Source organism: Cyprinodon tularosa, unplaced genomic scaffold (genome assembly GCF_016077235.1).
Source record: "Cyprinodon tularosa strain WSP-4 unplaced genomic scaffold, ASM1607723v1 ctg1047, whole genome shotgun sequence".
Lineage (NCBI taxonomy): Eukaryota > Metazoa > Chordata > Actinopteri > Cyprinodontiformes > Cyprinodontidae > Cyprinodon > Cyprinodon tularosa.
Genome location: NW_024037835.1, coordinates 186,406 through 205,894, shown reverse-complemented (window position 1 = coordinate 205,894; position 19,489 = coordinate 186,406).

The window sequence follows — 19,489 nt, the reverse complement described above, 5'->3', positions numbered from 1 at the left end:
GCCAAACACTTTTTCACTCAATCACTTACACTTTGTGGGGATTTAGAATTAGAAACTTATTAATCTAATATCCCATTCTTGAAAGGGAGACACATGCCTCTACAATAAACTGAAACAGGCTGAAGTGGATTTATTGGAATCACTTTGTTCAACTCTCACTCTGTGTCCAATAAAACCTCGCTCTAATTTATTTCTGCTGGAGAAGGTACTTGGATTTTTTTTATCCCGTGATCAAATGCAACAAAATTGAATGAGTTCTGTAGGTTTTGCGTTTGTTCATAATGTTTATGTTTGAATCTATCTCTATTGTTGACAAATTTTCAATAAAACATACAAATTAAATACACGGAGCGGGATTAATGCAATGATGTTCTCATTTTTCATTTTTTATGATTCTAAAGAAAAGTACATCTTTGATTCTAAATATATTTTTAAATACTAAATAAATAAATAACTTCAAATGTTATATGAACGAGTTTAATGGTTGAGCCTTTATGTTTTTTTTTTTTTTTTTTTTTTTAAGTTAAAATGACGTAACCCATCTGTTAATAGTATTAGCATGCCTTTCCCAGCTTAAGGGCTGACTGTACTGTATCTACCTCTTTTTCAATGTTTCATAAAAAGAGGCTTTTATAAGGAAAAGAGTCACAACAGGGGAATGTCAACTACTCTATTTTACATCCTCTTTCCTGCTTTTTACAGAGACCTCATTTTAATCTGCTGCTGATGGTAATCTGTCAGGAGGATGTTTTGCCTGTTTTTTTAAGAAATTGTGCATGGAGGACAAATATCAACATTTGAATTGCAAAACACCAACACCAGCGCCATGTTTGTCGAACACTGTTGTTTTAATAATGAACAGCAAAATCAATTTACAGTTAAGCTCTTGTCATTTCATCTTATCTGTTAGAATCCACAAAAATACAACTGATTATTTATTCAAACAAAAATTTGATACAAAATAAAGATGTTTATTCTACTAAGTATTCAGGACATAATATCAATTGAGTCTTTATATGCTGAATGAGCATCACAAAATGTTAAATGATGTGATAATTTTATTCTAAATGAGAAAAAAATGTACCTTAAATTAACCTTGAAATACTGACAAAAAAAAACAACCTTGTTTGTATTACCCCAAGGCTATTGAATCAGCAGCACAAAACCAGTTTTTAATTACGAGCTGCCATACAAGTCACATTACATAATCTCTCTGAAAATTTTACATATTACTTCTCACTTTGATGTTTTCCCTCTTTCACATACATATATTTTTCCCCATCAACAAGTTTTATCTCTTACATACATTGTAATAATAGTCAGGGTGGAATAAATGAAATATTAAAGTTCAAAATCTGCCTTAAAATTATGAGCTAACTTTAAGAAAAGCTTTAATTTAACTCAGGAAGGTTTGCCTTAAAAGTCTCCCTGTTAATAATAATTAGTTGCTTAAATTCGATAGTCTTATTTGAAATTATTTAATATAAATTCAATTATCCATTCACAAAAACTCACCTTCTGTTGTCAAGGAAATTTGAAATAATAAATCCTTTGCAGCAAGTGGAAAGTTTAAGAAAACTTGGTTTAATTGACAGAACTCCTCACATGTCCTGACCAGATCATACTCAGAAGAAGACAAAATCAAAGATTTCATGCTTGTTTAATGAATCTATCTGGTAGGAGAGAATGGAGTGTATCCTCGCTTCTTTAGATAATTTGCAGTAGGCTATATTTAAAAAAAAGAGATAAATTAAACTTACCTTGATTCTTTTCTCCCGTTTCTCATATAAAAATATGAATGCCACGACATCAGGTAGCTAAGGTCCTTATTTTGCCGAGGAAAAGTAACCTTCTACAACTTTGCTTTTCACATTCTTAATAAGCTAAAGTGGTCCACCTCTTCAGTTTATAGGCAACTGTAAGTGAGGGAAGACCCTGCTCAGGTGCGATTAAAATCTTAGGTTACACTTTACAAAACCATCAAAACCAGAGACATTTATTAACGATTAACAGATAGTTTATTAATGTCTGTGTTCATTTATAAATCACATCTAAACCATTTATAGAAGGTTAATAGATCATTTATTACGTTATTAAACCAACAAGTGTTAGGTTAGGGTAAGGGTAAGTCCAACCTGACAGGGAAAGTTAAATAAAAAAAGGTTAGATTAATGTCTTAAATCCACTGATGTTAGGGTTAGGCTAAACAAACATTTCAGGGCAACATGATTATTAACCTTTTATAAATGGTTTCAGTTCATGATGGCTAAATAAGGGTGTTGCTTTTTTACAATGTACAGAGATGGTAAGGTTTATAGATTAAACATTGCTATATGATGTATTTCTGTTATTCTTTGCTTAATCAATTTATTATCACCACATATATATATATATATATATATATATATATCATTAGTGACAGAATCGTTTGCCTCATTGTCCTTTTCCCTCTCATGTTGAATTTATTTCTGTCAGGACATATTATCAATAATTGGCTTTCACACGTTTCAGAACTGTGTTCAGTTTCTGTGTGTCGTTTATATTTTCATAATGACTTGGAAGCATATCTGTGACATCATCATTAATTTCAGACATCACAAAGCTTAGACCAGGAAAACAAGAGAAGGGAAAGTGGTGAGACAGTTTATTTTTAACCTCTTGGGGTTCACATGATTGAAATATTTGAACTAAGATACTGTTTCTAAAGAAGCCTGTGGAACAATGAGGAAGTTCCCTTTCTTTGGCAAGCACAAGTCCCTCTACTAAGTATAACATGTGTTAACATGCTGCAGAACTGACTGGTTTGAAAACTGGCAGAGCAGCTCTTAAGAGGGTGGATAAAACTGCTCTACCACTCTGAATGTCCTATTCATCCCTGCTACCCTCCTACAGATGGTATAGGTTTATAAAGACACACACTACCAGAGTAGTACAACTGAAATCTATCCACCTATCTACCTTAGCCTAAAACTATGCAAAAAGCAACTCTGAAATGAAAAAAAGTCTGAGTCTTAGATAAAAAAAAGTGAGATCATAGTTTTTCATTCCAGTAGCATTTATTACTCCTTGCAACAGATGCAGTCTTGCCAACATTCCTGTCTGTTCTTGTCTAGACAAGGTTATCCTTACTATCTTAAAGTCTGCAGAGAGCTGTGAAGGTTTTCACATACAGTTAATCAAAACAAGTTAAAGACAATTGAAGAAAACTGTAAAATGTTGAAGTAACCTTAAGTCTGAAGGAGTCTGGCCTCTGTTTCAAACAGTCCATAATAGTACAAACCAACAACTCTTCACAAGACAGTTTAACCTTCCAGGTGTGAAACAGCCTGAGTAAATACTTTTGTGGATTAAAGGAAACAAAACAAAATCAGTCATTTTTTTTGAGGATATTCAGAAGTCATATTTGCAGTTGTAGCCTTTAACCGGCTCATTTGTTTCTATGGTTTGTTTTTTTTAGCTTCTTAAAGGCGTGTATATTTATCCATATCCCACATTCCGATGTTTTACATATTATTACTTTTAAAAGCAGTGATGCCACCAGAGGGCATTGCATTGTACAAGGTGTCCGTGGCCTACCCTGGTGGGGTGGCCAGGGTAGAACATAAAGCAATAAAGCAAGGGGTGACAATAAAGCAAGATATGAGTAGGTGTTTACTTAAGTCTTTATGATTTCTACAGGCAGGTTTACCACAATAGTAGACTCAAAACCTGAAATTATGGCTTTTAGTTTCAGTGTGCCACCCCAAGATTTTTGCCCCATCTGGCAATCCCTATGAAACTTTTCTGAAGGCCCCACTGAACTAGAGGCCTCAGGCAACTTACATCTCTTGAGTATTTCTACATTGTTTAACCCTTTGAACCTGAGGGGTACCTTTTAAGGTACCTTTTCATACTTACTCAACAACAACTGTGATAAACGATCCATTAATGACAAAAATTATAGCAATGTATCATATGAACTTACACTGTAGAATCTGGGCTACAAGCCAGCACAACCCTTTTTCAAATTTGCAAAACACAACAGAAGTTTGCCGTTTCTCAATGAAAACTACATTTTACCTGTAAATCCACACTATGTTGGTTGAGACATTTTAAATCCATACTTAGCATTTACAACCCACAAATCCAGGTATCTGACCAAGCTAATAGACTGCCATTTGCTGGCTCTCATTGGCTGAAACTACTGTCAAATTTTCCCACAAGGGTCCAGATACATTTTACTGGCTCTAACAATTTGATTGATATATGATTCACCGAAATTAACCAATCTGTTATGGCTCTGCCTAAGCAGCCACAGCCATCGTAAAATTATAAGGGCACAGATATATGTTATTGGGGGGGCTGTGTGTTTTAATTTTCAAATTGTTGTCAAAAACTTTACTACTCATAATTATTAGAATGAACTAGAAATGAAAAATAAATTGTCTTATTGAAAACATGCAGATGGCACAGATGGAACCATTATCAATATATTAATTATCTTCTGGTAAACTGGCACGCTGTGAATTGGTGCTACATAAATGAACTGAATTGAAATTATAAACTTCATTTTTTAATTTCTATTGTACTTCCTTTGGTTAATTAATGTTTTGATCAGGCTCTTGTTCAGTGTTACAGCTCAACGTTCCTCATTCCATCTATTTTTCTCTATCTGCCTTAGATACAGGAATTGACAATCAGTGTTGTCTAGATCTGGTTTTGGATTGGGTGGTAATGCTAATAATTGAGGAACCCCAAACCTCTTTTGCAACATGCACTGTTTTAAGGTCAGACAATATTTTTACAGGCCAGACTGTTGTACTTTCTGTTCTCTAAGGTATCATTAAATCTGCCTTCAAGTTACCATAAAAACAAAGTGCATTTAAACAGCCTACTTAACAAGTCAGTGGGAGCACTGAACTTCTTTTGCTGCGACGACACTGTGGGAGTTTAAAGTGGGAAGCATCGTGTAACTTATGGTGTCGTGGACAACAAACATCAAGAGTGAACCATAGATGGATGTAACAGAAAGAATACGGTCATTTTCTAAATAAAACACCATTTACATGCTGGACTGGAAGTACCTTTCAATTGGATATTCTAATAGGGGAGAAGTATTAATTTCCCTTTCCAATGGCTGCCCATCAGCTAATGTTGATTGTTACAGCCTAAGTTCCTCATTCTAATTGCGTGGTCCGTCATTGGGTCTGCCTTTGAATTCTAATTGGAGTGGCAATAGAGGAAATTTAGAGTGTTTATTTGAAATACTCATGCACAACTGCAGCATGATTAAGTTATGATCCATTGTTTTTTCCTGGCCTTTTCTACTGTTTTGTAATCCCACAAAGTGCTCTGACTACCACAAAACATACACTGCTGTACTGTTGTTTGATTTTAAAAGTGATTAAAATGACATGTTTGTGGCATTGTTGTTGATGGCCAAGATGCATTGGCTGTTTTTGCATATAGTTTATGTGTTTTACTTGAATATGATGGTTTGTGGTAGGAAAAAAATCTATTAATGCCCTTTTACATATATTTATTTATGAGTGCTGTGTTTCTTTCATTCAAGCCTCAGAGCTTTAAAGGAATAGTACACCCAAAACATGATTAGCCTTCATTTTCTACTCACCCCCATGCTGAACAAAACTCTGGAGTACTTTTTTGATATCTCAAATGCATCTGGAGATCTGGGAGGCTTCTTGCTGTCTGCTGACATTCAAATAATGGAGGTCCATGGCGCCCGAGACAGAAAGGTCCACAAAAGTCCACAAAAACTTGTCAATATTCCTCCATACTGCTCGTCCAATGTAATCCAAGTGTCCTGAGTGGGTAGCATCCAGAATTTACTCGAAACGAAGTCATTTAGAACGTTTTAGAGCCTAAACAGTAGTGTATAGGATTTCCTAATAGCGCCCCCATGCGCGCTCACGATTCTACGGAAGCCGGCAGACCAAACCAGCGCATTCAGCTCGGCAAAGAACTCATGCTCTTCCTCAACACTGAAGTCCTCAGACATTCTTCTTTCGTTGTTTCTTTCTTTGCACAGGTAAACAGCACATTTCTTCTTCTACGCTTGCATTATCGGCAGACCAGACGCTGAATGCGCACCTTCTTCCGGTTTGGTCTGCCGGCTTCCGTAGAATCGTGAGCGCGCATGGGGGCGCTATTAGGAAATCCTATACACTACTGTTTATGCTCTAAAAACATTCTAAATGACTTCGTTTCGAGTAAATTCTGGATGCTACCCACTCAGGACACTTGGAATACATTGGACGAGCAGTATGGAGGAATATTGACACGTTTTTGTGGACTTTTATGGACCTTTCTGCCTCGGGCACCATAGACCTCCATTATTTGAATGTCAGCAGACAGCAAGAAGCCTCCCAGATCTCCAGATGCATTTGAGATATCAAAAAAGTACTCCAGAGTGTTGTTCAGCATGGGGGTGAGTAGAAAATGAAGGCTAATCATGTTTTGGGTGTACTATTCCTTTAAGGTTACAACCAGGAAAGAGGGGTTGTTTATCCTATTAGGATGTGTGGGGGATAACAAGCTAGACTGTTTCTCAGGAATTATTTTATTACATTTGAAGATGTCGTTTACTGTGTAAAAGTGTTTTGGCTAACGCTATTTGGAGACATTCATAGCATTCCTGCAGGGTTTAAATAGTGAGACTAACTTTGTCTAGGCAGATTAGGGCTGGACATCATGTCCTCTTATCTTTTTCTTTGCAAAGAAAATGAAGTGCTGACAGAGTGAAATCCATCTATCTTTGTTTATTTAACTCAACTGTATAGTTGAATACCTTTTTCCCACTACATGGGTTCTGTATAAATACAAACAAGACAGTTAGGCAACTGTATGTACGGTAGTTTTTTGTATGTTCCTGTCTGTTGCTCTCTGGTTGAGTGGTGACTTTTTAAGGGCTTACTCCACCTCTTGCCCAAAAATAAATATAGAAGAGCCCCAGATGGATTTTAACCAAACAGTTTGATGCAGCAAACATTTTTTCAAGTCTTTTTCAGTTGTGGCAACAAACTAATTTCAATGCAATAGTCGCACTTTTGACTCATATTTAAAAAAGTTAAAAATTTAGTAAAGACCAGAATTCAATAACCCTTCCGCTGTCCTTGCGTACCTCAACCTTGTGAAAGCGGATAACTTTGTCTGGGGAGTAGTCATGGACCCTCCCGGGACCAGGGCTAACATGTAGAGAATGAGAGACAGAGTGTACTGGGGTTTGTCTGACCCTCCTCTCGCTGCCCTCCTCTCCTATCCAAAGGTCATTCTTGGGCAATGGTATTGGTCCATTGCAGAGTGGAAACAAACCTGTCATGAACCCATTATTTTTGCTCACTCTGATCCCTGCATTCTTTTTATTTTTAGGAAGGAGCACAGATGTGGATTTCAACACAATGAATAAATGTGTGCAGTGACAGATAATGATACTGTGGTGCTGTCAAGTTCTCTGTTTAGGTTTGATTTTTAGATGTGCAATCCCCACTTGAAAGGGAAGTCTCCTCTATGAAACATAACTGACATTCACTCAAGGAGTCTTCATTTTAGTCATCTTTATTATGATGGTCATAATTTTCCTTCAAACACACAGGTAAAAACCCTCAAAAGAGACAGAAACGTCTAATTACATTGAGAGATCAATAAGAAAAGACAAAAAAAAACTAATCAATTTCCACCTATTTAAAAAAAATATATCCTAATGAATAATAAACATTAAGTATTTTATAGTGAAATTAAACAGCAATTAATAAATTAGCATTTTTATCAACATTTTTTCTGCTTTAACTAATAAACACCAAGTGTATTTTTATTTATTTATTTCCCTTTGAATAATATTAAACAATCAACCAGATAATCAGAGTCAGTCCATGTGAAAAATCAACTGTAATCAGCTTACCAGCTGTCCTTCACAGTTCTTCTAAGAAACCTTTTGCACAGTTTGCACTTTTCATGTTCTACCATCACTGTTTGGCTTGCATGCTGTGATGCTTCCTCAAACAAGAGTGAAGAGGTCAGCCACACCAAATGTACACTCTTTGATTGCATGAGATTGAGTGCAGCTGGTTCCCATCTCCAGCACGCAGAGCAGAAACTAGCAGCAGAGGAAATTGGCAGAGGGGAGTGGCTTCCTGGCAGTTTACCAACAAAGGCGCCACTTGAATAGAGTAGCACTGGTTTATGAAAAGGGTGGAGTGATGGGCGAAGCCCAATAAATATCTTTCAAAATAAAACCCCACAGGTGGAATAATATCCCCTTTAGTTTTCAAACGCTTGTGTCTCTGTGAAAATACAACCCTAGTTTCTCTCTCATTTCATACACTTTCCTAAGATGGACCCAGACTGTTTTTTTTTATTTTTGTTTCCCTTGGTTTGTGCAAATACCTTAAAGCAGGGGTCTTCAACAAGGACCGACAAACTGATGGCGAGATGGGGCGGAGACCCATTAATTTTATATATATTATATGAAATTGTATTATTTAAAAAAAATGGTCCTATAGTCAGTGTATTACAGATGGAGTAATGTAACTAAAGTAATTTCTTCCTGGGATAATTAAAATATTTCTGATTCTGATTCCTGGTTGATGTGACAGGTGTGAATGAAACGGTGCCCAGCTTGAAAGAGCTCCTGTGTGTCACTGAATGCGTGCATTAATGACTGACAGACATCATTTATCTGTTTACTACAGTGTGTTGAATTCATGTTAATTTGTATTTAAAGACATTTCAATAACTGGAAGAAATTGCAGGGGGGAATATAAAAAAAAAAAAGTCTTATTAACCAAAACTTTCATGACCCCCATTCAGTACCTCCGCGGACCACCTAGGGGTCACAGACCCCCTGTTGATAACCTCCGCCTTAACACTGGAAGTCCAAAAGAATTTCATTTTTTTCCTGCAAACCCCCCTTCCCTCTTCAAGTTCGTTTATTCACTCAATGTTGCTAACTGTCCCTATTGTAATGCAAATTATCTGTGATATGACCAACCCTTCTACATGAGACTAAATAAAGGCTGAAACAAACTGGCATCAGAACAAGAGCATGCTCCAAACACTTGTTATTACCTTCCCCTGCAACATCAGACCTTTTTGCAGGAATATCTTGATAAATCATTTCTAAATCTTTTATTTAGGCAAACCTATTGAACAACCAGATATCATACGGGTCCTAGTTCCTGAGCTGAGAACAGGTCAGGGACTTAACTACAATATAAATAGGCAGAGCATTAAACTTGGTACATGTCATCGTCAGACCTACGCTCACATTGAAGGAATTTTTTTTTAAATCGTGTATGGTTTGGCCTTGCAGGCACTTTGTTTGGTGCCCTTCAATTCAGTCAAATTTCTTACAGAAATCTTTCAAAATTACCCAATTTTTTAGAGCCATTACCATGCCAACATAAAGTGGTATAATCAATATTCAAAGTCTGCTGATTCTCAGGGTTATCATATCAGTATCTACTATACTTTCTGATGTATTAACTATAGATAAACACAAACTTTTAAGCATTTTTCAAATTTCGCCAATTTCCCTCTTTGTTTCGCAGGTTGTTTTGTCTTTTCAAAAACATTTGGAACAAAAGCAATCCTATAGCTTCGCTCTCCTCTCTGTCATGAATTAAACGGTGCAAGAATGACTTCCGAATGATGTACAACTTGCTATGCCAGAGTTACCACAGTTACAGGCATTTGTTTGGCAGGACATTATACGGGCTGTAAAGCCAGCACTGTAAAAAACTATCTAGAAATAAATTGAATCCTAAATTAAGTGTATTTACCATTAATTTGAGTTGGTAAATGTGATTGTTTGCCAATGGAATGAGTATTTTTAGTCTTAAAATAAGATACAGTAATTAGATAATATGCACTTGAAATAAGACAATGCAATCGTATTTTCTTATGTTAAATGTAAATTGTCTTGTTCCATTGGCAAAATGCCTCTTTTACCTCCTCAATCCAAGAACAAATGCACTTATTTTAAGAAAAAAATGACTTATCTAGATTTAGATATTTTCCAGTAATGGGAGATGGTGGCTAAAAAACACATCACTGCCTCTTCCAAACTATTTGATCTACAAATGTGAAACTTGGCCCATGTCATCATCTGACCTGTCTAGCGCTCACATTGAAGGATTTTTTTTTGATATCATATATAGTTTGGTCTTTGGGGGCTTCAATTTGGTCAAATTTCAAACAGAAATCTTTGAAAATGACCCCTTTTACTTACATCGTTAGCATTGCAACATAATTTTTTTGTTGAAACATGACAGTTGGTATAATTGTTTCTCAAAGCCTTCTTAACGAAATAATGGTCACTCGTTTTTCTACTAATCTGCTTTTTTTTTTTGCCGTAACAGTTTATTCAGTAGGACTTTAAGCTGTGTATCTACCTCAATTCTGCACGACACTACTGATGGTCCGAACCCCATTTGTAAGGCTAGAAATCCCACTTCTAAAAAAAGAATAAATGTAAATAATTGTCAATACCAATGAAACAAACAAACAAAACAAAAAAAGCCCACAAATTGTGGCTTGTTGGCATTTTTTCTCTTATTCATAATTTATTTTAGAGGTAGTGTTTAGGAACTGAGTTGTTTTATTATTATTATTTTATTTTATGGAACTGATCTTTATTTAAATTGAAAAGATCAGAGATGTTTTTTATATATAAATAACAAATATATCATTTTGGACCACATAGCAAAATGGCCTGGGTCACATTAAAAAAAATCTGATCTGTGTTGTTCTGACTGTCAAGAAAAGATAAGAATCAATTATATTAAGCAGAAATCCAACAATCACTCAAAGTGCTTTAAAATAAAATAACTATTCGGCAATTACAGGTATTATTGTTTTACTTATACCATTTAATTGTTCGACTTTTGTCGAAACACAAACTGCTTTACAGGAAAAATCATCAAGCAATACATATAAAGTAAATCTTACAAGCCGAATTCTAAAGCAATATATCGATATATCCCCCCCAATCTTTTTTATTAATTTTTTTTTTTTTAAGTTTGACTTTTTGTTTTGGGGAATGCTGAAGAAGTGAAAAATAGGCACAGTGGCTCAATAGAAAATGTTTTGAATCTATTGAATTACTACTTAAAGTGCAGATAAAACAAACAAAAAAATAAATAGAATAAAAAAAAAGCTTGGCTTAAAACTGGGGTGTTTATAAATCTCCTCTATGGCGCAAGTTTTTAGGAGTCTTTGTTTTAAGGGAAGTACAATGGGCCGGATTTATGAAGATCCAATTTTGCGTGCAGTAATTTGCGCTCGCAAACTGGAATTTTGCGCGAGGGGCTGGACCATGGTTTGCGGGTGATTTAACAAGAGCGATTGCGTAACTGGTGGCAGGTGCAAAACTGTTGGAGACGCCCTATTTAAATGATGGTTTTGCGCGTTTTGTGGTTTGCGGCAAAGTAGTTTGTAGTTTCTACAAACTAGTGCATTTAGAAATTTAAATCTTACAGTGATATATAAAGAAAAAACTTTGGCAACCTTTATTCCCTAAGGTGGTATGTGGCTGAATTTCTACTTCACTGCAGTAAAAAAAAAAAAAAAAACAGGTGTTTTGTATTGGCCTGTAGAAAAATGCACATACCAAATGGCTCACAAGAAGTGACTGTGTGATTACGCATCCCCGCAGCATTGGCATGTTGCTCCACAGGCGCAGGTGGAGAACCCCGACCCCGTCGGACAGCACTTCTGAAAAACGAGATTGGGAGATCCCAGCTCTCGCTGCAACCGTACGCTGATGTCTCCTTCCGCCGCGGAGGGAGACATGGCTGTTGTTGGGCTCGCTGTCTGAATGACGGCGCGCACTGATACGAACAGAGAGAAAATAGGACCAATTGATAACGACGTGTGACTTTTTCCACTACAATCTTTTTGGGATGCAAAAATATCGCTCTTTTGAACACATAATATTTTGGGAAGAGAAAAGTTTTATTTCGCTGTTCCTAAAAACCTGCCGGACTACTTTTGGCTTGACCAAAACTGGACGATAACTCTGCTCACAGGACGCTGCCAGGGGTAAGTCAGTGTGATTGCATGCCGCTGGTGATGGGGATGCCATAGAGATTCATGTCAAAAATACCGAACTATCCCTTTAAATATAGAGTCAGATACCGTTAGCAAAATTGCTTTCAGGTTTAATAAATCACTTTGCGAGTGCTAAATTAATATATTTACATGTTCTCCTCCCACAAGACGCACTTTTGCGTGTAAACGCCCAATATTGCATATTCATTGCAGAAAAAGTACTAAATGGATAAGAGGAGCTATTTAGCACGTTTTAAAGACCAAATCCTTTTAGCACGCTGTTGATAGATCAGTTTGTACATTTTTTAGCGTGCACAGTGAAATAGCTCACGTTTTTATACACGCAAACCTTTGATAGATCCGGCCCAATGTGTGGCTGAAGAGCAGAACCATGTAGAAATATCTCCTTTCTAGATATCCTGCTACGTTTGGACAAGGCCTCAATGACAGTGTTCCTCAATGAAGGCCAATGCTTAATTGTTTTATATTAAGGAACAAATACTTTTTTAATATGGATAAATATAATAAAAAATCACATTAAAATATTGCCTGTAAGTGTCTTGGCTCATTTTTCGCTTAAGACACAAAAAAAGGGTTTGGATTAGTTTAGAATGTTTTAAGATATGCAGTACTTTTCATTAATTATTTATTAAACTTGTTAATAAATACGAAATATTCTATTTTTGTTAACGAAACTCTCGGTTGAGTTAAAAGTAAAAGTAATCCAAATTTCTCAGGATTTGAAAATCATAAAAAGTAACAGTACAGTTACTCTGTCTTGTAACTGGTTACCCTGAGTTATACTGCAAAAACAATCTAGAAATAAGTTAAAATGTCTTAAATCAAGTGTATTTACCGTTAATTTGACTATAGGAGAATAACATGATCTGAGAATGGAATGAGGATTATTACTCTTAAAATACAATAGTTAGATAATATGTACTTGAAATAAGGACAATGCAATTATTTGTTTTGTAAATTGACTTGTTTCAATGGCAAAGAGTCTAACTCACCACTTCAGTTCAAGAAAAAAAGCACTTATTTTAAAAAATCTTTACATATTTAGATTTACATTTTTTCCAGTGTAATGACGCAGTCACTTTTTGGGAGACGTAACCATAATTTGTTGTTCCATTTAAATAATATTCCAAGCACTCTTTCTGAGTGAATGTTGCCTGGAGTCTTTGGATCTGAATCTATTACCTTTTTGCTCTTTGCTGCCATCTGTAGGCCGTTTTTATCCCATGTTTTAATGATTTTAGATCATTAGTGGGTGTATTTAACTATTTACGTTTCATGTGTGGCCATCAGAAAAAAAGCATCTAATCTACAAGATATTCTGCTGCAGAAAAATGTTATTTGGATTGTTTTTAGGAATAACTACAAATCTGGGCTGGTGTTTCTTTCTCAGATTTTCCTCATTTAGAACATTTGATTTAGGTGTCTTTGTCATCCTAAATGTCTGCAAGCCGGAGCAGAATGGATAATTGTTTTTAATTATTAGATAAACTGAGAACCAAGTGACTGAAAATCCCATCTTTATTTTGTTATTTGATGTACAGTACTTGAACAAAATGAATGATTTTTCATTAGTGCTACTAAATATGATCTATTTACACCATTGTTTGTGTTTTACTGATTTTTTTTTATTTTTTAACAGCACTTTGTTTGGATTTACTTTAGGAATCAGCAGCAGCTTCTAAGATGGCACCACAGAATTCACAGAAGCATATACAGCAGGACTGCAGACACTCAGTCAATGCACCCTTGGGACCTAAATCAAAATGAACATAAAATGAAATCATGAAAAGACATCAAAATTAAACACATGACTAAATCACAATAATTGTCCTGTCACTCATATCATTTCAGCACATGTTGATGTTTATTTTAAAGAATAAATGGGATGGGAAGAAAATCTCAAATAACAGTAAATATTAATTGAAACAATTAATCTGAAAATAAGATCTACAATGAAATACAAAACAAAAATATTTGGATAAAACTCTTAACTGAAGGGTAATTTTGACAATCAGCTATTATTATAAGCAGATTTTTTAAACATTTCATTTAGTAAGCATCCAGTGGTAGTGTCGAGTGTCTTCGATTGTTTGTTTTGTTTTGTCCGTTTAACAAAGTGTCAAAAATATTCTATGTGTAAAATATTTTATGTGATTCTTGTGGTGTTATTTGTGAAATTTAAATGTGTGTGTGAACGGTGTAGTACTGCTGCACAAAAATTACCAATACTGGAACAAATAAAAGCTACCAAACTGAACTGAAGACAGCTCAAATGTCCAGAAGCTGATTGGTGGTGGGTATGTGTGAGTCTGTTAAACCCTGATAATATCTGCCTATTGCATGTCAGAACTAATGCTTTACCAAGTAGTTTATTTAATTGGGACAGTTCCCCTTTGAGGAGAAAAAGTTATCTTCATTATGCACATGGCAAAAGGAAACCTCTGCCCCCTATATCTTAAAGATTTGAGCACAAAACCAATTATAATTAAGACAGAACAGAAACAAGCTCATACATTTAATCAAATAAAGCAAAGAGAGTGAGTCAAATCCCATATTTTGTAATAACATCCAGATTTAAATCAGTGTAAGTTAGGCGATGAGGACACAGGGGAAGAATGGTTTAGTAGACGTCAACTGCAACCTTAAGAGCTTTATCTTTAAAACTCACAGAGGACTCAGGAAATGGAAAGAATGTTTGATTTCTTCTTTATTTTTTAGGCAGTTCTTAGTGAACTATGGTCTGATTTAAATGAAGTAATAAGTGGTGTTTAGTCCTGAAAATAAGTTAATATTTTGATCTTGGTTTCTTACCTGCAAAAGCAATAATGATAATGCTGATGATGATGATCACAACAACTACAGCTACCCCAATGATGGTTTTAGTATCAATTCTATCTGTAGAATAGGAAATAGAAAAAAGCTGTTAAACGATGTGGCAGAAGTCATTAAAATAATCTAAGTCAACCTTCTCAGAACAGTTTCTAAACATTTGTTTTTTTAATATTTCTGATTCCAACTTTTTACAATAAGGAAAGTGGATAATTTTTCCTTGAAAACGGAACTGGCTAGTTTGCAGGGTTGAAGCATTGACTGGTTGACATAATTGAGCCAGCGGCCGATTGTTAGTCTGAGCTCTGGGAATATTGGGCATGTAAACACCCAGCTAGTTTGTCTTCTCACCTTCTATCTCTGGGCTTCATTGCCTGATTACAATAAAAAAAAAAAAAAAAAAAAAAAAAAAAAAAAGAGGATTTCCACAAACAATTGAAATCTGCCTTCCTTCCACCAACACATCTATACAACCAGTCACTGGAGGAATCTTGAAATTCAGAAATAATTTTTGCAATTGTAGCCTTCTTCCTCTTTTATCCTGTTTAAAAATATATTTATTTATTTATTTATTTTTTTTATTGTGTCTTCACTTTTTAGCTTTTTAATGGGTCAATAAATGAAAGTGTTAGTTGCTTATGTTATTTCAAGAAAAGATTGGAATGTGGTTTTTTACATATGCAGAACTAAAAAGACTTTAAATATTAAGTTACTACCTTTTTTAGGAGAGACCGTATTACGTGATATCATCAGTTTATTACTATCAGTATGATTATATTGTCCCAGTCCAGCATGCGAATGGTGGCTTGTGGTATTTTCCGCTGAAGTTGTTGGAGCTGATGAAACAAAAATACGAAAAATGAGAGAGAAAACAAAATAAAATAGTTTAACATGAGCCAGAAAGATCACAAAGTCAGTCCTAAGGTAAACATAAAAGAACGCTTATTAAAACTCAGTCATTATAGTTCAAAGGTTAATATGCATTAAACTTTTCTGGTTCCCATAATTATTTATTCGCAACCACATTCCAATGCCTGAGTAAATGGTAAATGGCCTGTACATATATAGTGCTTTTTCAAGTCAGAGGACTTGACCAAAGCGCTTTACACTACATTAAGTCATTCACACACACACACACACTGATAGTGGCAAGCTAGAATTTAGCCACAGCTGCCCTGGGGCTCACTGACAGAAGCGAGGCTGCCATACACTGGCATTGCCAGTCCCTACAACCACCATCAGTGGGCAAGAGGTGACATGTCTTGCCCAAGGACACGACGACAGTGAAAACCAGAACCGGGCTTGAACCGACAAACTCCATCATCCGACACCACTGTCATCCCCAAAATAATTAAGTCTTCAAGTCTCTTGAGTATTTCTACATATTTTTATCAATTATTCTAGAAACTTAAAACCTCTGAGAAAGGTGTCACTGTTTTTCTTTTAAACTCTTTCTTCAAAGACTATGAAATAAATTACAGAGGAAATATTTGTCAATGTAATTTAACCAACTATTCCACCTGTGTCTGATTTAGTCTTAGTCTAACTATAGCTTTTCCTTTAATGCCTTAGAGCAATGTAAAACAGAAACAAAGAAGACATACCAGCTGCAGCAACATGAGCAAAAATCATAATAAAGATTCCCAATGCCAGTTTCATTGTCCAAAGTCATCAATCTGTAAAAAAGTTTAAAAAATATATATATTGTTTGTTCAGAGTTGCCACCAGATTTATTGGATTCTGGCAATAAAATATTTCACTTACTTTTCACTTGGTTTGCCTGACAGATGGATGATAATCATCTTTATTGTATGTCTTTGGGCTGGACATGCTTTTTGACTGGATATTCGTAAAAAGAAGAACCATAAACTTCCTTCTTTTTATTTCTATAAGAGTTTGATTGGTTAATTCAGGTTTTGTTAAGCCTATTGTTCAGTGTTACAGTTAAATGTTCCTTATTCCAGCTATTCTGTGGGGTTTAGCTTAGAAAGAGGAACTGATACTTTTGATTTAAAAAAGAAAAGAATTCTTCCTTATATTATGTCACTGTTGTCTAGGTTTAGTTTTGGATTGAGTGGTAATAAAGTGTTTTAGACTTCTCCAGAAACAGGAAATGCATGTGAAAGAATCTTCTGAATACACACCAGTCTTTTCTTCTCATAATATTCTCATAAAAAGACAGTTTGCCTTACTTATCTTACTATTCTCAGCCATTATCAAGGTAAAGGACTGGCTATATAATCAGTATATTTGTGCCTGCATTGTGAGAGTAATCATATTGGCCTTAAGTGAGCTTGTTAAAAAGACTGACATGTGGGAAAACTAATAGATACCATGATCCCCCTTGAACTCCAACATCATACGCTACACTTTTAAACGTTATCCTTTGGGGCGTGCTTTGGCGGGGCTGTGGTTAGCGCACACGACCCATGTATGGAGGTCTTAGTCCTCAATGCGGGCGACCCAGGTTGAACTCTGACCTGTGATCCTTTCCCACACGTCTCTCCCCCTTTCCTGTAAACCTACTATCCATAAAAAGAAAAACAGCCACTAGTGCCATTAAAAAAAAAAAGAAAGAAACACATTATCCATTGGACTCTGTTGTTACAATTTTGTATACATTATGTATTTGCCTAAAAATAACCTAAAGTTAGGTCTGTTTTATTTTTCCCAATTTTTCCCCTTTTGAAAGAATATCAGATTTAGGAAATACATCCACAACCAGCTTCTCACCTTTTGTGTTACATTGCTTGCAAATGGTGCTGGACAAATATTGTCATCAGTTCTCTGGAGCCTAAGAAAATGTTGTTAAGAAGAATTTTAAATGGCATTAATATTTTCTTTACTTTTTCGGACAATTTGATAGTAATTTTGGGCTCTGGATGAGCTTTACTTGCTTTATTGTGCATTTTGTAAGTATACATGTTGTAATGAGGACTATTAGCCTCTCATGACCATTTCATATTTGGGAATCGTTCTATCCTTTGAATGTTTGAAATTCAGTTCTTCCTCGAGAGGGGATCGTTAATGTATCCTGTTGCTGAAGCAGAACTACAAGCCAATTTACCTCATCCTCACGCACTGTGCATGTGCAAACATTGAAATTCTCCTTTTTCTCTGACTTTACTTCCGGGTAAACAAGTTCAACAGGCAGTATCTCTCTACTGGGCTGAGTACGGAGTGGTTTTTGGTCATGCAGTGGGAGCAGTTAGATCGTATCAGAGCACAGTGTAAGGTCGTATATCGTGAGCTGTGAACTTTTAAACCCTGTGGTTTCATCTTTCAATCTGAGCTGCAGCTGAGAGCAACGATTAAAAATATTGTACAATATATGCCCTCCTTAGTAATAATTATGAAAAGAAACAACTGAAATGAAACAAAAAAACTGTATGTGTAAAAAATCAATCTAATGTAGGCCTTGCAATGTAATTTTCATCCTTACCTATCTGAGGTTTTTCATTCCTACTTTCCCTCTTGGTTCTTTGGGTTGGCTCAACAGCAGCTCCTATAGATACTCAGGTGAGGCAGTACGTAGGTGGCAGGGCATTTGTTGCAAACTAGTCGATGCATTTGTTACTTCAAGTCTGAACTATTGTAATTCCTTACTATCAGCAAGAGTCCTGATGAAAATTAAAAGACAGATCATATCTCTCTTATCTTAGCCTCTCTGCTTGCTTTCTTTTAATCCAGAAAAGAATGTAAAATCCTCCTTCATACATATGAAGATTAAAATGGCCAAACTCTGTCTTATATCAGGGGTCTGATCATTCTTTATGTTCCTAAGGAATGAAAACAGAGCACTTTGCTCTGGATCTACAGGTTTACCAGTGGTTCCTCGAATAAAAAAAAATAGAGTGGGAGGCAGATCATTCAGTTATCAGGCTCCTCTCATATGGAACCTACAACCAGTTTGAGTCTTTGAGGCAGATACCCTGTCTACTTTTAAGGCTAAGATTAAAACTATCTTTTTTGATAAAGCTTATTGTTAGAGTGGCTCAGTTTATCATGAGCTATCTCTATAATTCTGCTGCTATAGGCTTAGACTGCTGGAGGACATAGGGACCCCTTTTCATCATTCTATCTCTATTATCCCATTCTGCAGTGCTTGTTAATTCAAGCATCTAACGTTATAGTAGCTTCATCTGGTCTGCTTCTTTGGCTGTGACTCCATCCTGAAGGAAAATATCAGCTGGGCTGCTGCCATCCACACCATCTTTAAAAATGTCAGAGTTGGCCTGTTTTTCAGTGTAGTCCTGTTTCTCTTACTGTGACTAACTGTATATGCTCTCTTTCATGCTCTGACATGGCTGGATGGCAGTTACCTTTTGTATGTTTGTTTCTTGTTTTGTATGTTTGTTTGTATGTTTGTTTCAGTATGTCTGCTTCTATTTCCCTGAACCCCAGTCGGCCAATGCAGTCAATTGGTTTCCCTTATATAGAAAAGTTCCTTGAGTGTTGGAAGTTGTTGCTCTTTAAATAAATTGAATCGAAATGTGTTGCTGCTCCTTAGTTGTCTACAAAAGGCTAAAGTTGATATGTCCCTTAAATGGTTTTTCATAATGGTTTTCTCAAGATGAGTTACTTTGTTGATCGT